The following is a 20,125-nucleotide window of genomic DNA, read 5'->3' on the forward strand; positions in this document are numbered from 1 at the left end:
GACTGAAGGGGGTGAGGGAATGTTTTCCACCTCTGAATGTGAGATTAAGATGCATGTTCAGGAAGGAGAGGAATTAATGATGGCCATCATGGAGATAGCCACTATAGTCTTAAGTGAGTGACTGCAAGACTCAATAACCCGGCTGTGAGGAATGAAGAGGTGTTGAGCAGCTGAATTTTGATGTCATTGGCTTTGGGGGCCACAAGGTGAAGTTACAGTGTGTTGGAGGTGAGGTTATCTCAGAAAGGTGAAGATGTCTCCCTGGTTAGCCACAGGAGGCTGGTTCTGAGAAGGTGAGCTTTAGATTGGCTCCAGGGGGAACTTTTCTTTTCTGGTCCTCATGGCTGTTTTGATTCTGGACTGTAATGAGGCTGCTTAAATTCACTCCAAGCAGTTGGAATGAAGTTGGGACCTGACAGGTGGAGCTAGGTAAGGGAGCTGGTTCTGTAGGGGGCCCCATGAGAAGGACCCTTCACTGCATTACACTGCTCTCAGGGGTTACCTTTCATGGAGAAAAAAGGTAAATAGTGCCCCCGCCCCCGGACTTGTGCAACGTAAGGCATGTGGACAATGAAGTGAGCCACATCTGCTAGCAGTTGTAAATTATTCTCGGTGTTACATCTTCTGATACTGACAGCAGTGGTATCTACAAGGGAACTGGGGTTCTCACTTCCTAGGGCAGAGATGTCAGGCCAAGGGATGGCATCATTTAGACCTGGAAGATGGCAACAAGAGACAGCAGATGAGTAACAGAGAACTTGTTCTCAGATCCCCAGGAGAAATAAAAGGACCTTTAGGAATATTTAAGGAAGAATTCCCCTCCATCCACAAAAACACTAGAATGCTTGCTGGTAAAGCTGGTGGTACAGAGATGACTTTGTAATTATTGCATGTACTAGTTTCCTGTGACTGCTGTAACAAATTTGCATAAATCAGGTGACTCAGAACAACAAATTTATTCTCTCACAGGTCTGAAGGCTGGAAGTCCAAAATGAAGGTGCCAGCAGGGTTGATTCCTTCTGGAGGCTCTGAGGGGGAGTCCATTCCATGCCCCTCTCCCATCTTCTGATGGCTATGGGCAGTCCTTGGCTTGTAGACACATCACTCCAATCCCTATCTCTCTCATCACAGCTTGTCATTGGATTTAGTGTCAACTAGGGTGGCCAAAATGATCTCTTCTCAAGATCCTTAACTAAATTACATCTGCAAAGACCCTTTTTCCAAATAAGGTCACATTCACAGGTTCTGGGTAGACATACCTTTTCAGGAGTAGGGGTACCATTCAACCCACTATAGAACATAAATATAGTAATTGTCCATGTTTGTGTTTTGAAGGTAGCTATTGAGGCTCCTATGGTATGAATGATGATTTGGAGGCAGAACTCTAGACATTTAAAAGTAATGGTTGTTGAAATAACTGGAGGTTATGAGTACATGTGTGGGTATATGTGCCAGAAAAAATTTCCAAGGTTTAGACGTTGAACCTATAACTCCTAAATCCACAGAATCTCATACTTTTCCCCTTTCAGTCTCTCCTCATCTTGAAAGAGAAGAAAAGTGCAAGAGCAATGAAAACAATAAAGACAAATTAAAGAAAAAGAGAGGGGGGTGGGGGAGAGGTGAAAAAAGAGAGAGAGAGGAAAGAAAAGGAAAGGATAGAATTCATGTTTTTCTTAGGTTGCTAGTTTATTGATAACCGTATTGTTTAGTTGCAGATTCACTTTCTTTTCTATCATATCTTGTTTCTAATATGTTGTCTCTGCCTGTCTTTCCTGACCCAAGTAGCTAAACACGGTGAATGCAGAAGCCACAATCACAGTACTCGTCCCAGTACCAAAACCACTCTAGTTATGTGGTCAGGGTTGGAATTCAAGGGCACAGTTAGTGGGGCTACAAGGAGCTCAGCGCCCTCTGTTTTCTCAGAGGCCGTGGCTCTCCTGGGTTGTAGTCTTGGTCTGGAAGTTATTCTTTTTCTACTAAGGGGCTGATAGAGGTCTGTTTTTTTTTTTTTTTTCCCCCTAGAGGCTCTTGCTTGCTTGTGGTTGAATGAAGACTTACTCGATAAGTCATGTGAAGACAGTGTTACTTTATGGTCCTGATTCACTCTTGTTCATTAATTTCTGTGCTTAGAGAGTGGTGATCCCTCAGTATAGTTTGCATTTTTACGGGGTCTAAGTCCTATTAGTACTCTGACCTAAATGTAACACACGCTCCATTCAATACAAGCCACCTTCTATTCTCTAACTGACTCCAAACCATTGACTACAAGTTTGCTAAACCATTCCCATAAGGGTTTCATGTTCATATAGCACCATCAACTCAATCATTATAGCACTTACCTGGAAACTTTCTGTTTTGCCCTTGATTGTAAAGCCATTTATTCTCATGTGTTTGCTTGGTATGTCCTGTCTTTAAAAATTTTGTTCAGCTATTTATTTAATAAACATTTTACATGTTGCTGCTGTGTGCCAGGCTCTGCACCAGGTGCCACCTATTCAAAGAGATAAGACATGCCTTGACCTCAAGAGGCTCGTAGATACCTAAGTAGACAGTCATAGTCAATACGACACTGTTAGGGAGAGGCCCTGGGTATAGAGAGTCCACAGCCTTCTTTAGCGTTAAGAGATTTAGAAAAGACTCCTTGGAGTAGGTGATGCTCAAGTGGAGGTTTGGAGAATGAAGAAGAAATATTCAAGTCAGGAGTGGGGAGGGAGGTGCCGGGTACTGTAGGCAGAGAGGATAGCAAGAACAAAGGTGGGGAGGAAAGCACCCAGCTTGGCGTCTTCAGGGTGCAATAAACAACTTTTTTTTTTTTTTCTGCAACAGGGAGTGAAAGGAAATGATGACCTGTGAGGTGGACAAAGTTTCCAGAGGCCAGATCTGTGTCTGTGATGCCAAAAAGCTTGAACTCTCTGTTTAAGACCGTGGAAAACACTGAAAAGGATGAGTGGGAAAGGACACGGGCAATTTTGCATTATGGAAAACTCTCCTTGGCTACATGGTTTTGAGGCTGACAAGCCGGAGACAGGAAGGGAAGTGTGAAGTGATGCGGGGCTGGATGAAGGCAGTAGTGGCAGAGTTGGAGAGGAAAAGATTAAGATATACGCTTAGGAAGTTGGCATGTCTGGCTGGTGGAACCTTTGTGAGGTCTGAAGGAGAGATGGGTCAAGCATGATTGTTAAAGAGAGGCAAAGAGAGAGGAAAGGGGGACTTACTGAGGGAGCATATTCCAAAGCAGGCTGGAGGCGATGGCTCAGGACCAAGGCCAGGAGGTGTGCCCTCAACAGGGGAGCAGGACCGCCTTGGGATCTAGCCTCATCCTTTCTCCTGCCTGGGCCTCTGGTCTTGATATGGGTGGGCTCTGAACTCCAGCTTGGTTTGCCCCCAGAAGCCCCCAGTTCCTGTTCTGGTAAACTCTGAACTACCTTTTTATAACCACATCTTATTTGTTCTGTTTGACTTCAGGGTACAGAATGGGGCTGTGTGAGTAGAAGTTTCAGGACAGTTCAGCTCTTCGTGATCTGATTCTGGCTCTTTGGTGGGAGAGCTACTCAGGGCACAAGGAGGTAGAGATGGCAGAAGGTGGGAGACTCTCTTGCATGTAGTTTATAGCTTTGTGGAGCCAGAGAGCAAGTTACAAATTATGTTTCTGTGAACATGCTAAGGAGTGTGGGAGAAGCATGTCTAAATAGTTGTCAGCGCAAGCTGGGGCTGAAGTGAAAATCGGGAGCTATAAGCTGAGCCTGGGGTTCAGAGAACCAGGAGAGGCAGGAGCGTGGCACCCTGACCCAGACGACGTAAATGGGAGTGGAAAATACAGGAAGAACCAGAGACTAGTAGGAGGCTTTTGCCATGTCCCTGGCAATGTCATGCGTAGATAGAAAAGATCCTTTGCAAGGTCTAAGATAGCAAGCACGTATAGAAAACCTTTCCCGAAGTTGGAGTTGCCCAGTGATAGCAGAAAAGATCAGTGAGCGTGTCATCCCTGGAATTCTTCAGCAGTCTGGATGACCCCGTGCTGGGGTTATTGGAGAGGGCTCCATGCAGCAAGGCAGTTGTGAGTCTCTACCACTTGGAGATGTTCTTATTCTGTGATGTTCCAGGAATGGCTCAGGGTGTGGCCCTTGCAGCATCCTTGGCTATTGCTCAACTCAAATCAGGTGGTTGCAGGAGAATGACGACAGAGATTTGGACCTGGTTTTTCATTATAACTTGGAGAAAGGAGTTACATCGACTGTACTAAGCTTAAATTCCTTTAAGTGGATATCACTGTAACAGGAAAATAAAATGTTTTGGGTTTGGAATTATGTATTCCAAAGGGACTCTTTTGATGTTTGTTAGAAGTAAAGATTTTCAGCCCTTCTGCCATGTAGGCATTGTTTGCCCAGCATTTACGAGCAGCAGTGATTGGAGTAAATGCTATGTTTAAGGAACATTAGTGGGCTTTATTGCAATTTCATAAAGTTAATGAGTTCATTTTTAGGTCGTTAGAAGGTTTAAGTTTTTCAGGGTGTCTCTAAACTCCTGGGAAATGGCTCAGCTAACCTACTGGTTGTGTAAGAATGCTTAAACATTAATTCCTTAAGTCATTTGTGTTTGTGTGAACAAGAAAATCTTTAGTGACTCACCTTATCCCATTAATTATTTTGATAAATATGAAGAATACAGTGAACAATTTGCAATGAGACCAGTGCTTGATTCTGAAGGATCGTACATATGGTAATACAAAAAAGAAGCAGACATAAAGTACACAACCAAAGGCAACAAAAACAGGCATAAGCAAAGTATACTGAAAACTGTGCATCCAGAGACTTATTTGGAAGATTAATGCTCTATAGCTAAGCATTAGCTATTTCTTTCTGGTTAACTTGGCACGGAACAGTGCCACTTCCAAGTGTTATTTATTGTGTTCTCTCAAGATATTACCGTAGTAAGCAATATGAACATATTAAAATTTTATATGTGCTCCAGTTCCTGTCCTCAGGATATAGTGTTTTCTTACTAGAACGACATGACGGCCATTGTTGCACTCAGCATTTGGCAGAGATGCAGAGACCCGTGCTTTCTAGTGGATTTACATAATAAAACTCTCATTCAGTGAGAGTTATTGAATTATGGTTCAATGAAGGGGGAAGTACAAGCCTAATTTGATTAGACATTTATATACTTAAATTTTCTGAAGTATGTCTCCTCTGTGTTGCCAATTCCTCTTTTCACTTAGAGGTGGTCTGACCTGTTCTGGAATATAGAGGTGGAGTTGAGACATACTTTTCCTTAAGTATAAGGAAGAAAAGATAAGATAAAAAAAGAAAAAGATTTTATTTTCATAAGCTTGAACATAAGTGTAAGTTTTTGCTGTTCTTCATATGCTCTGTTTTGGACTCTGAGAACTAGTCACTGCCGTTAGAAGTTACATGACTGCCATTAAAAGTTATGTGACTTTCATCTTTTTTATGACCCGTTTACAGCTGGCCGTTCTGTCCTGCTTCATCAGGGTGCTCAGGCCCAGTTCTGCAGTTGTCTGAATGCTTAGCCTCAGCCTACACAGGATTTCTCTCCATGCACGTCCGCTGGCTGGAGTGAGCAGACATCAATCACTCATGTGAAGGCACATTCCCATTCTAAGCTCGTCAACATTTGAGTGGACGATAAGCCTGGAGATATATATACAAGGTAAAAAAGCCCTTAAAAAGGCTTCACAAATATTTGTGGGGTTTTTTTTTCTTTTGTTTTTGATGATTTTTAGCCTGTAACAGGGAATATTTCCACATGGCTACGTGTTCACTGGGTTTGATCAGTTTGATGGAGTCACCTGATTAGTTGGCATGTTTAAACAGCTTATTAATCCCTTTAAGTACTTGGGAAATTTTGCTTTCTGATCTAAAATGCAAAACAGTAAGTCTCGATCTTCCTCATCTTTGAGCTCATCCAGAATTGTTGAGTATACCCATGGGAAGGAGTGGCAGATTTTAGAGACCATATTTATAAGATGTTAGGGTAAGTAAGGCCATATCTTAGGCCCTTAGAACTCCTTTCCACTTACATTTTTTTCTGGATAAATACTATTTGCTTTATTCGTATTTAACATATTCTATAAAGATAATTAAAAATCCTCAAGTTTCTCCCTAAGCTCCTGCTCCAAAAAGAAGTTTCTACCAAAACCCTCCTTTAGAGCACAGATACTAAAACAAAATGTCTTTTATTTTCTGTTTTATTTGTTTCCAGTTATCAAGCTAACGATTAGTACATCTTAGCTTGGAGATATTAGAGCTAAAAGAGACCTGAGATTTCTCTATCTGTTCTCTCAATTTATCATTAAAGAGCATAGCATGAAGCAAAAGATTAGGCTGATTTCTGTCAAATTACAAGGTCTAGAATTGAACTTGGAGAATGACCATAATTAGAATTCAAAACAGATTTAAGAAGAAAAGTTACACAGTGAGAATGATTCAGCTGGGAAAGGGCTGGTAAGGACACATAATGGTGCTGTCTATATACATGAAAAACTATTTCAGCTCTGCAAGTGGTTTTCAAAAATCGTGGTAATGCCAAAATTGTATTCAACCTATACAGTTCGCAGTGTTTGTCTCTCACTTTCCATGATTTGCATCACTCCAGATCAAACCTCACATTTCAGTCTAGCCCTTTGACAATTATCTGGAAAGTCAAATGGCTCTCAGAGCCTGGGGCCCAGCACAAGCACTACTCACGGTTGAGGCGGATCTAAAGCCATGCCAAGCGAGGTCTGTTTGGGAGAGTAAACAGAGCAAGGGAAGCAAAGTGGGAGGGATGAACTGAGGCGTTAACCAGAAGGCTTACCTGGAAGGAAGAAGGTAGATAAAGATGGAGTGAGTCTCAGGCTCTCCCTCTCTGTATGTCACCTCTCTTCTCTTCCATCAACCAGGTGACTTTCACTTTCACTGCTTCCTTGTAGTTTCTGCTTCCTGAAAACATCAGCTTACATATGGCATCATCTTGCCGTGTTCTCTACATGTCATGTCTCTCTGCCACATGACATGTCCTGATGCCCTTTTTAGCTCCTGCCCCTATTACCAGCTGCCTCAACTCTGGATTTCCCAGTGCTGAATTCTGAAGAATGGAATTTTACTGGTTCACGTCATCTTTTCCCACCAGGTCAAAGACTGAAGCCCAGTCTATGGATGGATCACCATATTTTTTTTTTTTTTTGCGGTACGCAGGACTCTCACTGTTGTGGCCTCTCCCGTTGCGGAGCACAGGCTCCAGGTGCACAGGCTCAGTGGCCATGGCTTACGAGCCCAGCCGCTCCGTGGCATGTGGGATGTTCCCGGATCGGGGCACGAACCCGTGTCCCCTGCATCAGCAGGCGGACTCTCAACGACTGCTCCACCAGGGAAGCCCGGATCACCATATTTTTGAAGGCACAAAACCTGATCCAATTGACTGTGGGTCACTGGGTCACATGGTACAAATGTGGTCATTTATATCACAGGGGCTGTGGGTAGGCATACTCCTTCAGGAGGGCTTGTGGATGGCGGGCCTCAAATCTAGTAATGACTCAGAGGGGACAGGTCAAAGCCACACAGTTATGAATGGCTGGGGGGACTCTTGTTTCCACCCCAAGGCTTTTCCTTTCTGTCTCAGTGCTTCTGCTAAAATAAAGCTGGGTATATCAGAATTCCTCACTTGGCTTTCCAGGGGATGCAAAAGAGCCTTTCCCATATGTATAGATTTTTTAGATGTTGCTCACTTCATAAGTGAAATGTCAGGGCAAAACCCCTCATATATAGTGTATAGTATGAAAAATATATGATAGGAAAGCTTAACTGCTGATTTGGGTCTCAATAAACTTGCTTCTTTCTCCTCTCATACTGCAGTGCGATGGGATTAGGACTTCTAAGTGAGGCAGGAGAAGAGGGTGAAAGATGTTTTCTTTTTCCTTCTGGATCTCTCTAGGGGTTGACTAAAGAAGCTTGGGTCACCTTGATGGCATCCTCTAAGCCAGTCTGAGGAGCGTCACGTTCTAAAAATGGCATAGATACTAGAGAAAACATAGCTTCCATTTTCTCAGACACACGTTTCTTGCAGTTCGATAATGCTGCTGGCTGCGATAAGTTCTGTTGATGGAAAATGGGGAAACTGGCTCAAAGTTAAAGGTATGGGGGGTGGGGAGAGGAAGAGGAAGAAATGAGAGCGAGTGTGTGGTGTGTGTGTGTGTGTGTGTGTGTGTGTGTGTGCGCGTGTGTGTGTGTGTGTACACACGCTGGAGACCTGGGTATTTTATAGACATTCTGACTATCAGAATTCTGACACAGAACATCTGACACAGATTTCTACTCACTATATGTGAAAGAAAAGTTTCTCTTTCCCAGGGATGGTGCTATGTTTTAGAGGGATTTGTACGCAGAATTTATTTCGCTCAACTCCTTCTTTTCATGGGATATTGTTAACTTAACAAAATAGTGTAAAGAGCATTGGACTGAAGTCAGAAGACTTGAATTCTGGTCCTAGATCTGCTACTAACTAGCTGTTTGACCCTGAGAAGTGACTTTACCTGAATTACAGTCTTTTTCTGAGATGAGAAAGGTGGAGTAGATTCCTCACGCAAGGTCCCTCCCCAAGTGCTAAGATTCTGTGATTCTATGAAATCAGACCACTGGAGAAGAATACAGCAGTGTTCTCCTGCATGGGTTATGAGTGGTAATTAGAAGGTTGAAATCTGCTGTAAGATTATTTTTTAGGACTATATTTGTGCTCTGTCTTAGGGGCGTCAGTTTTACAGGAAGATGATAGAGAGGAACTTTGGGCTAAGCCTCAGTTCACTAGAGCCTGTCCCTAACTCTCCACAGCTATTGTAATAATTTGAGTTCAGAGTTCTTGGAAAATTTTTTTGTGAGAAAGGATATTTGATACAGAAATTATACATAAGTAGGAAGTTATCTGTATCACTCAGAATGTATGTGTGGGGAAAAGGGCATGGGGCAGGGAGAAAGAGAAAGAAAAGCACTAGTTTGTCTACGTAGATTATTTAAGAAAAGGGCATCAACTGATAAAAAAACGTTAAGCGTAAGATGGGAGCTTAGATGGTATCTGCTGAAAGTAATCTGTTCTGTAAGTTATAGTCATTTGTCAAGATAGGGACTGAGAGAATAAAGCAGATGGATAGGAAGGATGTTCAGGAAGATACAATTTTCATCCTAGGCAAAGGTCCAACAGATGAGATTGATATTTCAGCCATGGAGTAATCGCTTTATTAATAAATGAACCATACCATACCCAAACTTTGAGTGAGACACCTGGGATAGGACAGCTTCAGAGACCACTCTGATTTCATTTATTATTCCCGTTATCTGCTAATGAGTCCAGAAATTTCTCAGACCTTTTTTGTCTGAGAAGGTTTGGTTTCTTCATCATTATTTCTTCATCATTATTTCTGAGAGGTTGTTCACTTTCCTCCAGGAAAATAGAGTTTGGAAGAGAAAGAGAAAAAAAAAATTAAAACTTTTTAAGAAGAAAAGGGCCTCTAATGTGTTTCTCATTTTGTCCTCAAATAACCTTGTCTACCATGGAATCAAGTTAAAGAAACTTAATTAGGTTTTCGAAATTCAAAGAGAAGATAAAGAATGAAAGTTAAGTGTATCAGAAATCATTAGCTCTTTAGGCAAACAATTGTACTCACTAGAAAGGAGGGTGATCTTTCATTTAGGTGGAAGGTCAAATTATGAAGGTCATTCACTATGGGATGGCAGTTGCATTAAACATTTAACTGATTCAGCCATGGAGATGTAGAGCAGGTAGACATTCTCAGAGCGTTTGTCTTTATTTATCCCTCATTTTCCGTTTAGTCTTCAGCCATAAGCACAACCAGACACATTTTTATAAATTTGTGTATTCTGTATTCATGTAGATCTGGAACATAACCATTTGGCTATCTTATTGACAGAATTTATAAGAAGTCATAAATTTGTTTAAAATTTAAAAATAAACACTTGCATTTTAAATTTAGAAGATGAAAATAAGCCCCCCAAACTCAATTCATCAAGTATCACTTGAGCATTCTACATTTACTTAGAAAGGGAAGATAAGAACTATAAAGGAGAAAATTGGTTGCTTGAAATATTTAATTTGGAGGTGACCTTTATGATATTCTAGATTGGCAGTGTAACATCTGAAGGAATTCAAAGTTATAATAATAAAAACTAATTCACTGAGGCCAGACACTGTGCTGAATGTGCTATAGACATAATGGCATTTAGAGAAAGGGAGATTTACCTGGTGAAGCGGGATTAGTGGGAGAAGGCTGCTTAGGATGGAGAAGTTTTGCTTCCAGTCTTGAAGGAATTGTAGGGTGTGGCTCAACAGGAGTTTGAGGCGCAGCCTTCTGGATCGGGGTATAGGATAAGCCAAGACCTGCAGGCAGGAAGGAAAAGCATATAAAGTATACATGTGGCATGGAAGGGCCCCTGCCCGGGACAGGCTGGAGGGAGGAGTGGTGAGGGGGGACTAATGTGGGCACAATTTGTCAGGCTAAGGTTTGCCAGTTAACTCTAATTTGGAATAATTTTGCAGTAAATCGTACTGTCTTGTTAATGATGGACTTTTCTCTTCCTTTCTTTTGCTACTAAACTGTCCGTCGTGAAAAATGTGTAAGAGAGAATGCAGAATAACAACAGTTTTGCTTTTGGTTATGTTGCCCAAGGGATAAAAAACAGGTGATAACTCTAAAAACCCTATTGGGAAATCCAGAGTTCTCATTGTGGGGCCCGTCCCTTAACAGTCAACACAAACGCTGCTGCTGTTTTCTTCTTTTCCTTCATGGCGTTGCTCAGGACTCTAACATTTCCTGGTCAGGTTGTCACACTTTTCAGTCACGTACTTTATTTTGTTCCATCTTATTCCTACCAGGGATTAAATACTTTATTCGGAATGTTTATGCTACTTTTCTGGTTATATTTCTCCTTTCCAGAGCAAAGAAGGAGGGGGAAATGACTTAAAGACATTTTCAGGAAGAAAGAGGGACAGAGTTTGCTGAGGTGGAAAAATAAACGTTGCGTATAATTGTTTTTTGTGCTATGAACTAGAACTGTCTTCTAGGGAACGGTGGCCCCAGTGCTGGGCACAGGGCCTGCTTCAGAGAGAGAAAGGAAGCCTACTTCAGGGTAAACACACCTCAGTGCGTAACTGGAACTTTCGTTCTTCCAGATTGTTTTGTGAAGAACATGCTGCCAAAACCCTTTTTTTTAAAAAAAATTTAACTGCTTCCTTTTTTTTTTTGCGGTACGCGGGCCTCTCACTGTTGTGGCCTCTCCCGTTGCGGAGCACAGCCTCCGGACGCGCAGGCTCAGCGGCCATGGCTAACGGGCCCAGCCGCCCCGCGGCATGTGGGATCTCCCCGGACCGGGGCACGAACCTGTGTCCCCTGCATCGGCAGGCGGACTCTCAACCACTGCGCCACCAGGGAAGCCCTAACTGCTTCTTTTGAAGTGCCTTTTTTTTTTTTTTAATTTCAAGGAAGTTTATCATCCTCTCATTTCTTCTCTTATTTATTTTTTGAATTATGAACCCCAACGTCTGGAGGACGAGGACCATTAGTTTTTGTATTTCCCAGATATGATCGTTTTATAGTTCATTCTGCAGGTTTATCGAGAGCACTCCAGTGAAATCTAATCTCCAGATCATCTTTGTTTGGTTCTAAGAAGCTGAATGTGTTTCTTGATCGTTTACCTGCCCCGTCTTCTGAAATCATTGATTTAGCCTCTTTGGTTCATGTGTAGCTGCTCACTAGTGATCAAGCTGATTATCTGTTGGACAATTATGCATTTTCTCTGTTTTAAAATGGCAAAAATACAACGTGATTTTAAGAATAATCATGCTATAATAAAGACATGGAGGGAAGGCAAGAGTTTTTAATCCTCACACTCTGAGTCATTTAAAGAATTTTCAACTTGCTGTAAGTCATTTGCTTCTTTTTTATTGGAGTAGAATTGAGTTACAATGTTGTATTAGTTTCAGGTGTACAGAAAAGTGATTCTTTTTCAGATTCTTTTCCATTATAGGTTATTACAAGTTATTGAATATAGTTCCCTGGGCTCTACAGTAGGTCCTTGCTGTTTATTTTATATAGAATAGTGTGCATCCGTTAATCTCGAACTCCTCATTTATCCCTCCCACCATCTTTTCCCTTTGGTAACCGTAAGTTTGTTTTCTACGTCTCCGAGTCTATTCCTGTTTCATAAATAAGTTCATTTTTATCAGTTTTTTAAAGATTCCACATATAAGTGATATCATATGATATTTGTCTTTCTCTAAGTCATTTGTTTCTTTAAATCCGGGAGATTTGGTTTCTGAATTTGAATTATCTGTGGTACAGTGCATGCTGACCCATAGACTTGCTATAAAACAATTTAAAAAACTAAAAAAAACGGTATTGGGGCATCATATGTGAATGTAATTTTCTAGTCATCTAGAAAATTGCCTTTTAAATAGAAGAGCCATTTCAAACTTACAGGGGCATCAAGTAACATAAAAATGTTAATATTTTAGCTGTGTGCTCATTTCAACTTATAGACAACATCCCATTTTTCAAAATTTATTGCTTGGTTCTAAAGCTGGGCGTATCAAATTTTAGGATGAAACTAGATTGTTTGGACAGATTCTGCCTCCTTTAAAATACATGGTCATTACAAATAACACAAATCTTCAGCATTATAATCTGACTGCTTAGTAATGACCTGGACTGAAAATTCAAATAGCGGCCAGTCTATAAAAATAGTGGTGATGTAGTGTTTTCTCTCCAATCAGTTTAACTGAATAATGAACAGATTCAGTACTCAGATGGGATATCACCAACACAACGGGAAAATAACCAGGCTTCAGGGCACAATAAAACTAAATTTTGGTGTGTGAAGCTCAGTGATAGCACCATAAAAATTCTAGTCAGTGCTTCGCTTATTGCAGTGGAAATTTGTATACTGTATAGATGAATATCACTAAAAATAGGGTGAAAAAAATAATGAAATGTGTGAACATATACAGAATGGAGAGCCCTCAGACAGTTGAACACAGCGTGCAAATTTGGCTTTCCTATAATTTTATATGTGGCATGATTTATGGTTCCCCATTCCTAAGTAGGAGTAGTTTCTTTTACTTACCTATTATTGATAGTTGAAATGCAGTATACTTAATTAGGTAGTTTTGAATGCAGGGAGCAGAAAGCCAAACTCAAGTTTGTTTAAATGCATTCTCTTACATAGAAAGTCTAGTTGTAAGACAGGTATTAGGGTTGGTTGATTAGCTGGTTAGCTGTGTGATCGAGACCAAATTATTATTTAGAATACTTAGCATAGTGTTAAACAATAATAAATTCTTATTAATTGCTAGCTTGATTATAGTTTTAATAACAAATGGAAAATATTAAGGGAACAGTTCTATTCTGGCCAAATAATTCGTTTTTCATTTGTTTTCTCAGTAGCTTGTGATTATCTTGACACCATAAGTTTTTATTCATCTCCATATCCCCCAGCACTTAACATTGTGCTAGCAGGTGAGTGAATGAATGAAACAAATGTGAAACTGATGAAAGAGTTTATATGCCATGAAATTCTTCACTGCTTCACTTCAGACCCTGTTTTCTGAAATAATTTTTCAGTGATTTGATCATAGTTTGATATGATATGTTTAATTGGAATTATAATCTGAGTTCTCTTCCTCATAACTCTTTTTCCTCCATCCTTGTCTCAATGTGAATAATTCCTGAGTGGGTAACTCTAAACCCCACCTCCTTTTCAAATTTCAGTCCTGGATGTCTCTACCCAGATGTTCTACCAATACCGCATACTCCATATACAAGGTGTGCTAGAAAATTAGGTGGACTGGGAGGCAAAGGACCAATGCTTAATTCTGTCACTTCTACTAGCTGGCTTGGTAACCTTGTCAAGTAATTTAACTTTTCTGGGAGCCAATTCCCTCAACCCAGTGTGAGGCAGTAGCTGCAGTAATGGTTTCCAAACTCTACCTAGTACAGTTCTACAAGAGTTCTGAAACACACCAAAAGCTGTAAGTATTTAACATTGCCTAAGCATTACTTATACTAGGTTTGAAAATGTAGACCTTAAAGGAGATAAGTGAAAAATGCATCATAATTCTCTTAGGCAATTCTCTTAAGTAGTTATACGGAGGCTTTGTTTAGAAGGCAATCGGTTTGAATTTTGCCATCACAGCTCCATTGGCAATGAGATAGAGCCTTAGTATCGTGGGAGTGCTAGGGAGGCCAATGCAAACCACGCAGCCAACTTTCTTGGGAATGACTTATGTCACTGTTTGGGCCAGTTTTTAAGAAAACCCTGTGTCAACAATTTCTGTGATGGTCACTGTGCCTTGCTGAGCTGCTTCATCTAGAACAGCCTGCTTCAGGCTGTGTTCATGTCAGGTCACACTGTTCCTCATTACAGCTTCCAATAGCCCAGGTGCCAAGGCCAAGAGATACTAGAATATGAACACAAAGCCCACTTGGCAGGATATACATGTTATCATATCAGAGGCCTATGGCTACACTGTCTTTGGGTCAGGATGGGTGGTCTGATTTCAGTGGGACTTGGCATCACAGCATGCAAAGTTATTAACTTCCTGGAGCCATTGTTTGGGAATAGGATATTATGTTTTGATACCAAATATGTCAAAATGTACCATTTTTTTTTTACATCTTTATTGGAGTATAATTGCTTTACAATGGTGTGTTAGTTTCTGCTTTATAACAAAGTGAATCAGTTATACATATACATACGTTCCCATATTTCTTCCCTCTTACGTCTCCCTCCCTCCCAACCTCCCTATCCCACCCCTCCAGGAGATCACAAAGCACCGAGCTGATCTCCCTGTGCTATGCGGCTGCTTCCCACTAGCTATCTACCTTACGTTTGGTAATGTATATATGTCCATGCTTCTCTCTCGCTTTGTCACAGCTCACCCTTGCCCCTCCCCATGTCCTCAAGTCCATTCTCTAGTAGGTCTGTGTCTTTATTCCTGTCTTACCCCTAGGTTCTTCATGACATTTTTTTTTCTTAAATTCCATATATATATGTTAGCATACGGTATTTGTCTCTCTCTTTCTGACTTACTTCACTCTGTATGACAGACTCTAGGTCTATCCACCTCATTACAAATAGCTCAATTTCGTTTCTTTTTATGGCTGAGTAATATTCCATTGTATATATGTGCCACATCTTCTTTATCCATTCACCCGATGATGGACACTTAGGTTGTTTCCATCTCCAGGCTATTGTAAATAGAGCGGCAATGAACATTTTGGTACATGACTCATTTTGAATTATGGTTTTCTCAGGGTATATGCCCAGTAGTGGCATTGCTGGGTCATATGGTAGTTCTATTTGTAGTTTTTTAAGGAACCTCCATACTGGTCTTCACAGTGGCTGTATCAATTTACATTCCCACCAACAGTGCAAGAGGGTTCCCTCTTCTCCACACCCTCTCCAGCATTTATTGTTTCTAGATTTTTTGATGATGGCCATTCTGACTGGTGTGAGATGATACCTCATTGTAGTTTTGATTTGCATTTCTCTAATGATTAATGATGTTGAGCATTCTTTCATGTGTTTGTTGGCAGTCTGTATATCTTCTTTGGAGAAATGTCTATTTAGGTCTTCTGCCCATGTTTGGATTGGGTTGTTTGTTGTTTTCTAATTGAGCTGCATGAGCTGCTTATAAATTTTGGAGATTAATCCTTTGTCAGTTGCTTCATTTGCAAATATTTTCTCCCATTCTGAGGGTTGTCTTTTGGTCTTGTTTATGGTGTCCTTTGCTGTGCAAAAGCTTTGAAGTTTCATTAGGTCCCATCTGTTTATTTTTGTTTTTATTTCCTGGGAGGTAGGTCAGAAAGGATCTTGCTGTGATTTATGTCATAGAGTGTTCTGCCTCTGTTCTTTTTCTCTAAGAGTTTGATAGTTTCTGGCCTTACATTTAGGTCTTTAATCCATTTTGAGCTTATTTTTGTGTATGGTGTTAGGGAGTGATCTAACCTCATACTTTTACATGTACCTGTCCATTTTTCCCAACACCACTTATTGAAGAGGCTGTCCTTTCTCCACTGTACATTCCTGCCTCCTTTATCAAAGATAAGGTGACCATATGTGCGTGGGTTTATCTCTGGGCTTTCTATCCTGTTCCATTGATCTTTCTGTTTTTGTGCCAGTACCATACTGTCTTGATTACTATAGCTTTGTAGTATAATCTGAAGTCAGGGAGCCTGATTCCTCCAGCTCAGTTTTTCATGCTCAAGATTGCTTTGGCTATTTGGGGTCTTTTGTGTTTCCATACAAATTGTGAAATTTTTTGTTCTAGTTCTGTGAAAAATGTCATTGGTAGTTTGATAGGGATTGCATTGAATCTGTAGATTGCTTTGTGTAGTAGAGTCATTTTCACAATGTTGATTCTTCCAATCCAAGAACATGGTATATCTCTCCATCTATTTGTATCATCTTTAATTTCTTTCATCAGTGTCTTACGATTTTCTGCATACAGGTCTTTTGTCTCCTTAGGTAGGTTTATTCTTAGATATTTTATTCTTTTTGTTGCAATGGTAAATGGGAGTGCTTTCTTGATTTCACTTTCAGATTTTTCATCATTAGTGTAGAGGAATGCCAGAAATTTCTGTGCATTAATTTTGTATCTTGCTACCTTAGCAAATTCATTGATTAGCTCTAGTAGTTATCTGGTAGCATCTTTAGGATTCTCTATGTATAGTATCATGTCATCTGCAAACAGTGACAGCTTTACTTCTTCTTTTCCAATTTGGATTCCTTTTATTTCCTTTTCTTCTCTGATTGCTGTGGCTAAAACTTCCAAAACTATGTTGAATAAGAGTGGTGAGAGTGGGCAACCTTGTCTTGTTCCTGATCTTAGTGGAAATGCTTTCAGTTTTTCACCATTGAGGACGATGTTGGCTGTGGGTTTGTCATATATGGCCTTTATTATGTTGAGGTAAGTTCCCTCTATGCCTACTTTCTGCAGTGTTTTTATCATAAATGGGTGTTGAATTTTGTCAAAAGCTTTCTCTGCATCTATTGAGATGATTATATAGTTTTTCTCCTTCAGTTTTTTAATATGGTTTATTACATTGATTGTTTTGCATATATTGAAGAATCCTTGCATTCCTGGAATAAACCCCACTTGATCATGGTGTATGATCCTTTTAATGTGCTGTTGGATTCTGTTTGCTAGTATTTTGTTGAGGATTTTTGCATCTATGTTCATCAGTGATATTGGCCTGTAGTTTTCTTTCTTTGTGACATCCTTGTCTGGTTTTGGGATCAAGGTGATGGTGGCCTCGTAGAATGAGTTTGGGAGTGTTCCTCTCTCTGCTATATTTTGGAAGAGTTTGAGAAGGATAGGTGTTAACTCTTCTCTAAATGTTTGATAGAGTTTGCCTGTGAAGCCATCTGGTCCTGGGCTTTTGTTTGTTGGAAGATTTTTAATCAGTTTCAATTTCAGTGCTTGTGATTGGTCTGTTCATATTTTCTATTTCTTCCTGATTCAGTCTTGGCAGTTTGTGCATTTCTAAGAATTTGTCCATTTCTTCCAGGTTGTCCGTTTTATTGGCATAGAGTTGCTTGTAGTAATCTCTCATGATATTTTGTATTTCTGCAGTGTCAGTTGGTACTTCTCCTTTTCCATTTCTAATTCTATTGATTTGAGTCTTCTCCCTTTTTTTCTTGATAAGTCTGGCTAATGGTTTATCGATTTTGTTTATCTTCTCAAAGAACCAGCTTTTAGTTTCATTGATCTTTCCTATTGTTTCCTTCATTTCTTTTTCATTTATTTCTGATCTGATTTTTATGATTTCTTTCCTTCTGCTAACTTTGGGATTTTTTTGTTGTTCTTTCTCTAATTGCTTTAGGTGCAAGGTTAGGTTGTTTATTGGAGATGTTTCCTGTTTCTTAAGGTAGGATTGTATTGCTATAAACTTCCCTCTTCGAACTGCTTTTGCTGCATCCCATAGGTTTTGGGTCGTCGTGTTTCCAGTGTCATTTGTTTCTAGGTATTCTTTGATTTCCTCTTTGATTTCTTCAGTGATCACTTTGTTATTAAGTGTATATTGTTTAGCCTCCGTGTGTTTTTATTTTTTACAGATCTTTTCCTGTAATTGATTTCTAGTCTCATAGTGTTGTGGTCGGATAATATACTCGATACGATTTCAATTTTTTTAAATTTACCAAGGCTTGACCTGTGACCCAAGATATGATCTATCCTGGAGAATGTTCCATGAGCACTTGAGAAAAATGTGTATTCTGTTGTTTTTGGATGGAATGTCCTATAAATATCAATTAAGTCCATCTTATTTAATGTATCATTTAAAGCTTGTGCTTCCTTATTTATTTTCATTTTGGATGATCTGTCCATTGGTGAAAGTGGGGTGTTAAAGTCCCCTACTATGAATGTGTTACTGTCGATTTCCCCTTTTATGGCTATTAGTATTTGCCTTATGTATTGAGGTGCTTCTATGTTGGGTGCATAAATATTTACCATTGTTATATCTTCTTCTTGGATCGATCCCTTGATCATTATGTAGTGTCCTTCTTTGTCTCTTCTATTAGTCTTTATTTTAAAGTCTATTTTGTATGGTATGAGAATTGCTACTCCAGCTTTCTTTTGGTTTCCATTTGCATGAAATATCTTTTTCCATCCCCTTACTTTCAGTCTGTATGTGTCTCTAGGTCTGAAGTGGGTCTCTTGTAGACAGCAAATATATGGGTCTTCTTTTTGTATCCATTCAGCCAATCTGTGTCTTTTGGTGGGAGCATTTAATCCATTTACATTTAAGGTAATTATCAATATGTATGTTCCTATTCCCATTTTCTTAATTGTTTTGGGTTCGTTGTTGTAGGTCTTTTCCTTCTCTTGTGTTTCTTGCCTAGAGAAGTTCCTTTAGCAGTTGTAAAGCTGGTTTGGTGGTGCTGAACTCTCTCAGCTTTTGCTTGTCTGTAAAGGTTTTAATTTCTCCATCAAATCTGAATGAGATCCTTGCTGGGTAGAGTAATCTTGGTTGCAGGATTTTCTCCTTCATCCCTTTAAATATGTCCTGCCAGTCCCTTCTGGCTTGCAGAGTTTCTGATGAAGGATCAGCTGTTAACCTTATGGGGATTCCTTGTGTGTTATTTGTTGTTTTTCCCTTGCTGCTTTTAATATGCTTTCTTTGTATTTAATTTTTGACAGTTTGATTAATATGTGTCTTGGTGTATTTCTCCTTGGATTTATCCTGATGGGACTCTCTGTGCTTCTTGGACTTGATTAACTATTTCCTTTCCCATATTAGGGAAGTTTTCAACAGTAATCTCTTCAAATATTTTCTCAGTCCCTTTCTTTTTCTCTTCTTCTTCTGGAACCCCTATAATTCGAATGTTGGTGTGTTTAATGTTGTCCCAGAGGTCTCTGAGACTGTCTTCAGTTCTTTTCATTCTTTTTTCTTTATTCTGCTCTGCAGTAGTTATTTCCACTATTTTATCTTGCAGGTCACTTGTCCGTTCTTCTGCCTTAGTTATTCTGCTATTGATCCCATCTAGAGTATTTTTAATTTCATTTATTGTGTTGTTCATCATTGTTCGTTTCATCTTTAGTTCTTCTAAGTCCTTGTTAAATGTTTCTTGCATTTTGTCTGTTCTATTTCCAAGATTTTGGATCATGTTTACTATCATTATTCTGAATTCTTTTTCAGGTAAACTGCCTATTTCCTCTTTATTCATTAGGTTTGGTGGGTTTTTATCTTGCTCCTTTATCTGCTGTGTGTTTTTCTGTCTTCTCATTTTGCTTATCTTACTGTGTTTGGGGTCTCCTTTTTGCAGGCTGCAGGTTTGTAGTTCCCGTTGTTTTTGGTATCTGTCAGTGGCTAAGGTGGTTCAGTGGGTTGTGTAGGCTTCCTGGTGGAGGGTACTAGTGCCTGTGTTCTGGTGGATGAGGCTGGATCTTGTGTTTCTGGTGGGCAGGTCCATGTCTGGTGGTGTGTTTTGGGGTGTCTGTGGACTTATTATGATTTTAGGCAGCCTCTCTGCTAATGGGTGGGGTTGTGTTCTTGTCTTGCTAGTTGTTTGGCATAGGATGTCCAGCACTGTAGTTTGCTGGTTTTTGAGTGAAGCTG

At 40.0% G+C, this 20,125-nt stretch overlaps 1 long non-coding RNA gene across 1 annotated transcript in view; it reads left to right on the forward strand.

Moving 5' to 3' along the window:
• Positions 1-5,344: 5,344 nt before the first annotated feature.
• LOC109549028 (uncharacterized) overlaps positions 5,345-20,125 on the forward strand; it is a 124,449-nt gene continuing 109,668 nt past the window's right edge. The window contains exon 1 of the long non-coding RNA XR_002175169.3: positions 5,345-5,673. This is a non-coding gene — a long non-coding RNA (uncharacterized lncRNA). The remainder of the gene's footprint in view (positions 5,674-20,125) is intronic.

The sequence above is a fragment of the Tursiops truncatus genome, chromosome 3, assembly GCF_011762595.2.
Source record: "Tursiops truncatus isolate mTurTru1 chromosome 3, mTurTru1.mat.Y, whole genome shotgun sequence".
NCBI classification, from domain to species: Eukaryota; Metazoa; Chordata; class Mammalia; order Artiodactyla; family Delphinidae; genus Tursiops; species Tursiops truncatus.